The following is a 6128-nucleotide window of genomic DNA, read 5'->3' as shown; positions in this document are numbered from 1 at the left end:
CTTATAATCAAGTGATCCATTTCAAGAAAATCGTCGATGGGCTTGAACCTTAAATGTTGGAACTCCAAGATGCAATGAAGATCAACGAAAGTCTAAAGAAGGACGTGGATAAGTTGCAATGCGTCTGTGTTGGTCTGCTTGAGGAGAACGAACAGCTGAAGAGCTCGAGGTTGGGCTTGAGGCTTCGCTTGTTCAGAGTTAGGTCGATTTCTACAAGATGGGTTATGTAGATCATCTCTTTGGGAGGCCATCTGACTTTGAGTTTGCTGGGAAAGACTTCGAAACCTTCTCTATTTCTGTAGAAGACTTTCTTGCCTTTACTTTTGAGGCTTCCATTGGTGAAGTAGTCGAAGAAGTTGGTGCCCAGGCTAGGGTAGCTGAGGGTGAAACACTAAATTAAGCCTGGCAAACGGATCGTGTCTGTTGTGTTCGTGTAACACCCGTTATCTTAATGGGTCGTGTCGTGTCACACTCGTTATCTTAATGGACCCTTAACATGTCAGGTCACTTCATTTAAGTACTACATCTACACTCGAAAATAAGAGCCTAATAAACAAATATCTATACACTACTAGTCTATTACAAAATATTAAATGTGCAAGGATGTGCAAAATGAAAGAGTTTTTGTTTTCAAGGTTGTGAAGCCTTTCTCAAAAGTTTAAACCTTGCCAATGGAACTCAAAGCTTGCATGTTATTCCTTTTACAAAATCCTCAATTTTCATCGATCATCATGACATAAGATTTTGTGGTATCCACTAGGGTAAATATTTTAAATTGAAGATCAAATTCATTCATTGTATTCATATAGGGTCAATGAGTGTAGCTGTAAAAAAATCATCAAAATCGGAGTTAAAATAACTGTTAAATTGTAATTTTTTGTTGATAACCGTCGAAAAGTTTTGTCCTGTTACTTGATCTCTGAATGTTTGTTTTTTGTGATTTTTTGTTGATAACTGTCGAAAAAAGTCTCAACGGTTGCTCATCGTTTGGTTGTGTGATACGCCCATAAATATCTGGGAAGTTCGTCTAGTCATTTTCCCTTTTTGTCGGAGAGGGATTTCTTAAGGCAGTCGAGAATCGTCTTGTTGGATGCTTCAGCTTGCCCATTACCTTGGGGATACCTTAACATGGATATGTGTTGCTTGATGCCATATTTCTGGAAAAACTTCGCCAAATCTTTGTCTACGAATTGCGGGCGTTGTCCATGACGATGGATTGAGGGATGCCATATTGGTAAATGATGTTCCTCCATATGAAACGTGCACCCAAAAACAAGAATCATCATTGAGACTAGAAGCCACATTCTTTGCTTTTGAGTTCGACTTGGTTTCGCTACCTTCTTTCATTTCTCTCTCTGCCTTCTTCTTTTCCTCATCTTCGTTGAACCATTGCTCCAACAAAATGAAATATCGAGGCCTTTCCCTTATGCAATCTTTTCCACCCCCTTGTAGTAGTCTACAATGTGAAGCAGTTCAATCATCCTTCTGTAATTCGTTCCAGCAAATAAAGTTAAAAATCAAATGGGTGTAAAAATAAATCCACATATTGAATTAGGTTTATAGGGTATATTAGGTAGTAAATTGGGGTTTAAAAAATATTAATAGTTTAGTTAAAAATCAAATGAGTGCAAAGAGTAAGTTGGTGTAGAAATATGTTATATGAGTTTAAATAAAATTTCCCTCTTGGAAATGATAAGTTCTCGAGTCGCGTGTTCTCAATTCTCGTTGTGTGATGTATAACCCCCAACGTTATTGGGCCGCTTCAAAAATAAAGGCCACAGACAATTGGGCTAATTTCGCTTTGTTAGTCCGGTCCATCACACACAACGTTACTTTTAAATCCCGGGGTTTTGCACAAAAACCTTGTCAATTTTCCCTCACTTTCACGGCAACCAAGCAGCCACCGCAAAGATGGTGAAGAAGACGGAGAGGAAAGTGAACGTCTCCGGCAAGCCAAAGCACTCTCTTGACGCGAACCGTTCCGATGCCAAGGCCAAGAACAAGGATGCGCGTACCGGATCCACCGTCGGCCGCCTCAAGATGTACAACACCAGGCCCAAGCGTAACAGCAAGTGAAAGGTCCTGAGGAACGAGTTCCAGTGAGCTTCCTAACACTCGTATCCAGCCTGGTCGCCCCTGGTTCGATATATACATACACATGAATACACTGTATACGTATAATTACACCGTATACGTATGCGTATGTATTGGAATATGTCCATTTTGTAGTCTAGATAAGGACTTAGTGTAAAAGATTAAAACTTTGCAGCAATTCAATGAATTTTGTCCGTTTCTCTTGTAATTGATTATCGAAGAAGCTGGTGAATTTGTTTTGTTAATGAACAGATTTGATTGTTTATTGAATTTTTAGAGAATACTCGGATTTCAACTCAGCAGGAGCTTGACATTTTCCGCGAGGAGCACAGTAGGACGGTTTCGAGTAACTAGAATGTTATTTTAAGGGGGAAGCATTTGCCATTGTCCCTCGTGAATGACCATCAGAAGGTATGCTGCTTTTGTAAACTCTAGAATTTTATCTGTTTATCGCTATCAGAAGACATGCAGCATGCTGCTTTTATTCATTTATTTTTAGGAAAATGACTTCTTGGTTTTCAATATTATGAAATAACTATTTTTGGATGGGTGAAATGCTATGGTGTATACCGCAGATGTTTAATTTGTGGATTTTAGTTTGGATGTCTTGATCAATTTTATGGGTGTGAGTAGAATTACTTTTCACTTATATCTCGACTGATTGTCTTTTGTTTCATTTCTTTTTTGTGTGCACCTTGACACAGTCACTCAAGGTCAAATATGATCTGTTAAGACAGTTGTGTTTTAGATATTTCTTCCCTTTGACTTGGTCAATATACTCATAATTTTGATTCAATCAATGGTGGATTTTTAGTTGCATTTTTCCTAAATTGGCATTCCTTACTTCATTAAAAAGAGACGAAGAAGATAGCATGTGTTTATTTTTTGGCTGATGGCATAGTTAGTTGTTGTATTCTGACCTATATTCATGATTTAATCTCTGAAGCAAACCAGAGTTCATCTTCTAGAGAGAGACATTTTCTGATGTATTTGGACGTAAGACAAAGAGGAAACGCCCAAAGCTCCTTGCAGCAGATTATGAATCTTTAGCCAAGAAGGCTGATGGTTCTCAGGGTAATTATTTCTTTCTATAGATTTTATATGCTCTTGACCAGTTGTAATAACCATTTCGTTCTATTGCTTGATTATTTGGTTAGTATTTTTGTTTACGCTTTAGTCTGGAGCATTTGCTAGTAAAAAAATGCTAGTTAATGTTATGCATTTTCTTTGTGTCTGGTATGGTATGTGTTAGTATTAAAATTTTGGTCGTTTTCATATTTCCACTTCTAAATTATTCTGCATCTAATCTTGTTCACAACTATGTAGATGTGTTTCAGGAGAAGCATGCTGATGACAGTGTTGTAGAAGGTAGTGAAGTGGATGGATTTAGGGACCTGGTTCGGCATACAATGTTTGAGAAGGCCAAAGTAAACGTATTTGAGGCGAGCTCTACAAAGTGATAGACTCTTCTGATGTGGTTGTCCAGGTTGGTATTTCTCTTTTTCATTGATTTGGAGAGTAAAACTATTTTCATACATGTATTTATGCTGACAAAGTTAATTTCAGTTCTTGGATATTATTTGAATTCATATTATTCATTACATGTATCGTCAACAGTGTAACATGGTAAACAGGGGTTACTTAATGCTATGCTTTTTTGTTAGGTTAGGACAATGTTTTACAACAGGGTAATTTCTGCATTAAATGTGTCACCTGGCTTGACGTCTATTGGTTGTCCTTGTGTTTCTTTATGTAGAGTTGATAATTATTGATTATTAAAACCAGGTTATTTTTAGTCTATTGCTAGTAATAGTTTAATGTTTGTCCACTTCAACATGATATATTTAGCCACTGAAATGTGATCACCTCCAACCTTGCCTTTTTCTTCCTGATTTCAGGTTTTGGATGCAAGAGATCCACAAGGTACGAGATCACTTAGAGAAGCATTTGAAAGAGCATTGCACGCATAAACACTTAATTCTTTTGTTAAACAAGGTTGGTTGTGTTTTGGGGTCCTCTAGAATTGAAGGTGCTTACTTTTAACTTTGTTTAACAATATCATTACTTTGATTCTTCAGTGTGATTTGGTTCCTCCATGGGTGCTTAGCCGTTGGTTGAATGTATTAAAGGCTGAATTTCCAACCATTGCATTTCATGCTAGCGTCAATAAATCATTTGGCAAGGTACCGTCTGCTAACCTTTATGCCTTTATGCCTTTATGTAATGTTTCTGTTTCATGAAAGCCCTGGTGAAAGAATTTTTTTTAAGAAGTTATGATCCCTTTTGGACTTCCGTAACTCAAGTTGTATGAACCCTAACACATGTAGATTTCTATAACTACAAGTTTACTTGTTCACCTTATGTGTTTACTTGTTCACTTTACGTGTTCCTACGTTTTCTTGCTTGTTTCCTTTATATATTTCTACTACTTGCTTTTTGTGCAATCTGCTGTTTTTTTTTTTTTTTTTTGTTTTGTACTTAGTGAACTCTTCTATCAGTTTTGAGACAATTCGCCCGTTTGAAAAGTGACAACGTTGGAAGGTCATCTGTTATAAACACATTACGAACTAAAAATGTAATATCTTCAAGACCATTGCTTGGTGATTCTGGTTTTTGCATGCATTTCCTTTAATTTATTGTATACATGTGTGGTAATTTGCTAAGGCACAAAAAATAAGTGATTTGGTTTTGCCTCTATTTGCAATGTCTCTGCATTAAACCGAATCCCGTTATTCTTCTCAAAATCAAAAAATTATATTCCTACCGTGATTGAGAGGATTTCACTTTACATTCTGGTGGTTTGCTTTCTGTTGTGGCATACTGGTTATGAGATACTGTAGCCTGATGCATTTTTCTCAATAAATAAAAATTATTGCAGTCTGATGAACTCTGGTCTTAGTTTGAATAGTTAAGTTGCCACACATTGTTGTCGGAAGCAAGGTTCCATTAGATAATTGTTTTTTTTTTTTAACTTTTGGGGTGCGATATCACACAAATAGCATACCAGTACCAATTTCTCTGTGCCTAGCATGATCTTTTTTCTGTTACTTGCATACGCGTGATCCATAGGATGCACTCTTAGATGATACTGATAGCTGTAAATCATATAACAAGCTTCTTAATTGTGGTTTTTCTTTCTAATTAGTCTGTTACTGAATGATTGACAATGTGTTCATTGCTCCATAGGTTTGTAAAGTTGCTCCTATCTCAGGGGAGACTAAAGTGTGGCAGTAATAGTATATAACATTCACAAAGTGGATTTTCTTGATTGATTGCCCTGGAGTTGTCTATCAAAGCGGTGACTCTGAAACAGATATCGTACTGAAGGGCATGTTATGTTTTTTTCTTTTTTGCCTTTTGTAGCTCCTAACAGTGAATTTAGCTGTCCTGGAATGAGGGCCATTTAGTCCCATAATTCCAATTGGATTTTGGTATTGTTTCTGATTGATCTTTTAAGTATCAACTGTAAAGTATTTTGGGTATATCGCGTTTTGGGTATATTTATTGGCTACCAGTGTTGTGAGTGTTGTCTATAAATTGCTTATTGTTTGTGAATTTTGCTTCTGGTTTATAGATAAGTAGTGATAGGTGTAGTCCCTTTAAACAACAACAGTAATATCAATGTATGTCTCTATTTTACCAACTGCCTGCTGTTCATAGTATCGCTGATGCCTGTTTATTGACGAAATTTTTTATTAAATATTATATAGGGTTTTGTTGTTAGCACTCCAAAATAGTTATAATCCCCTCCTCCCTTCTTTAGTGATTTTAACAAGGGAGTGCAGAGCAACTTTTTTGGTGCGTCAATAACATCTTCCTTTATATTTAGAGCATTTGTCTCTGAAGCCTAGCCACATCAGGGAATTCCCCTCTATACATGTACATATTCATATACATAGAATGCCACTTGCTGCATGCAACGTCATATTCTGCACCTTCCTGCTGTCTGTGCTTTATCTTTGTCCAAGTTTGGTTTTGGATTGGTTCAATTGTAAAATCTCTCTGCTGCACCTGTTTAAACCCTTTAACATTTT

General features: G+C 36.7%; 1 pseudogene; it reads left to right on the top strand.

Annotated features, from left to right (window-relative positions):
* The first annotated feature begins 1911 nt into the window (after positions 1 to 1911).
* Positions 1912 to 5274, top strand: LOC103947674 (annotated as a pseudogene).
* The last annotated feature ends 854 nt before the right edge of the window (positions 5275 to 6128 follow it).

Source organism: the organism of the source record quoted next, unplaced genomic scaffold (assembly GCF_019419815.1).
Source record: "Pyrus x bretschneideri cultivar Hongxiangsu unplaced genomic scaffold, Pyrus_bretschneideri_v1 Contig23, whole genome shotgun sequence".
Lineage (NCBI taxonomy): Eukaryota > Viridiplantae > Streptophyta > Magnoliopsida > Rosales > Rosaceae > Pyrus > Pyrus x bretschneideri.
The sequence above is the reverse complement of the archived record's forward strand: the minus strand, read 5'-3'. Positions and strand labels throughout refer to the sequence as shown.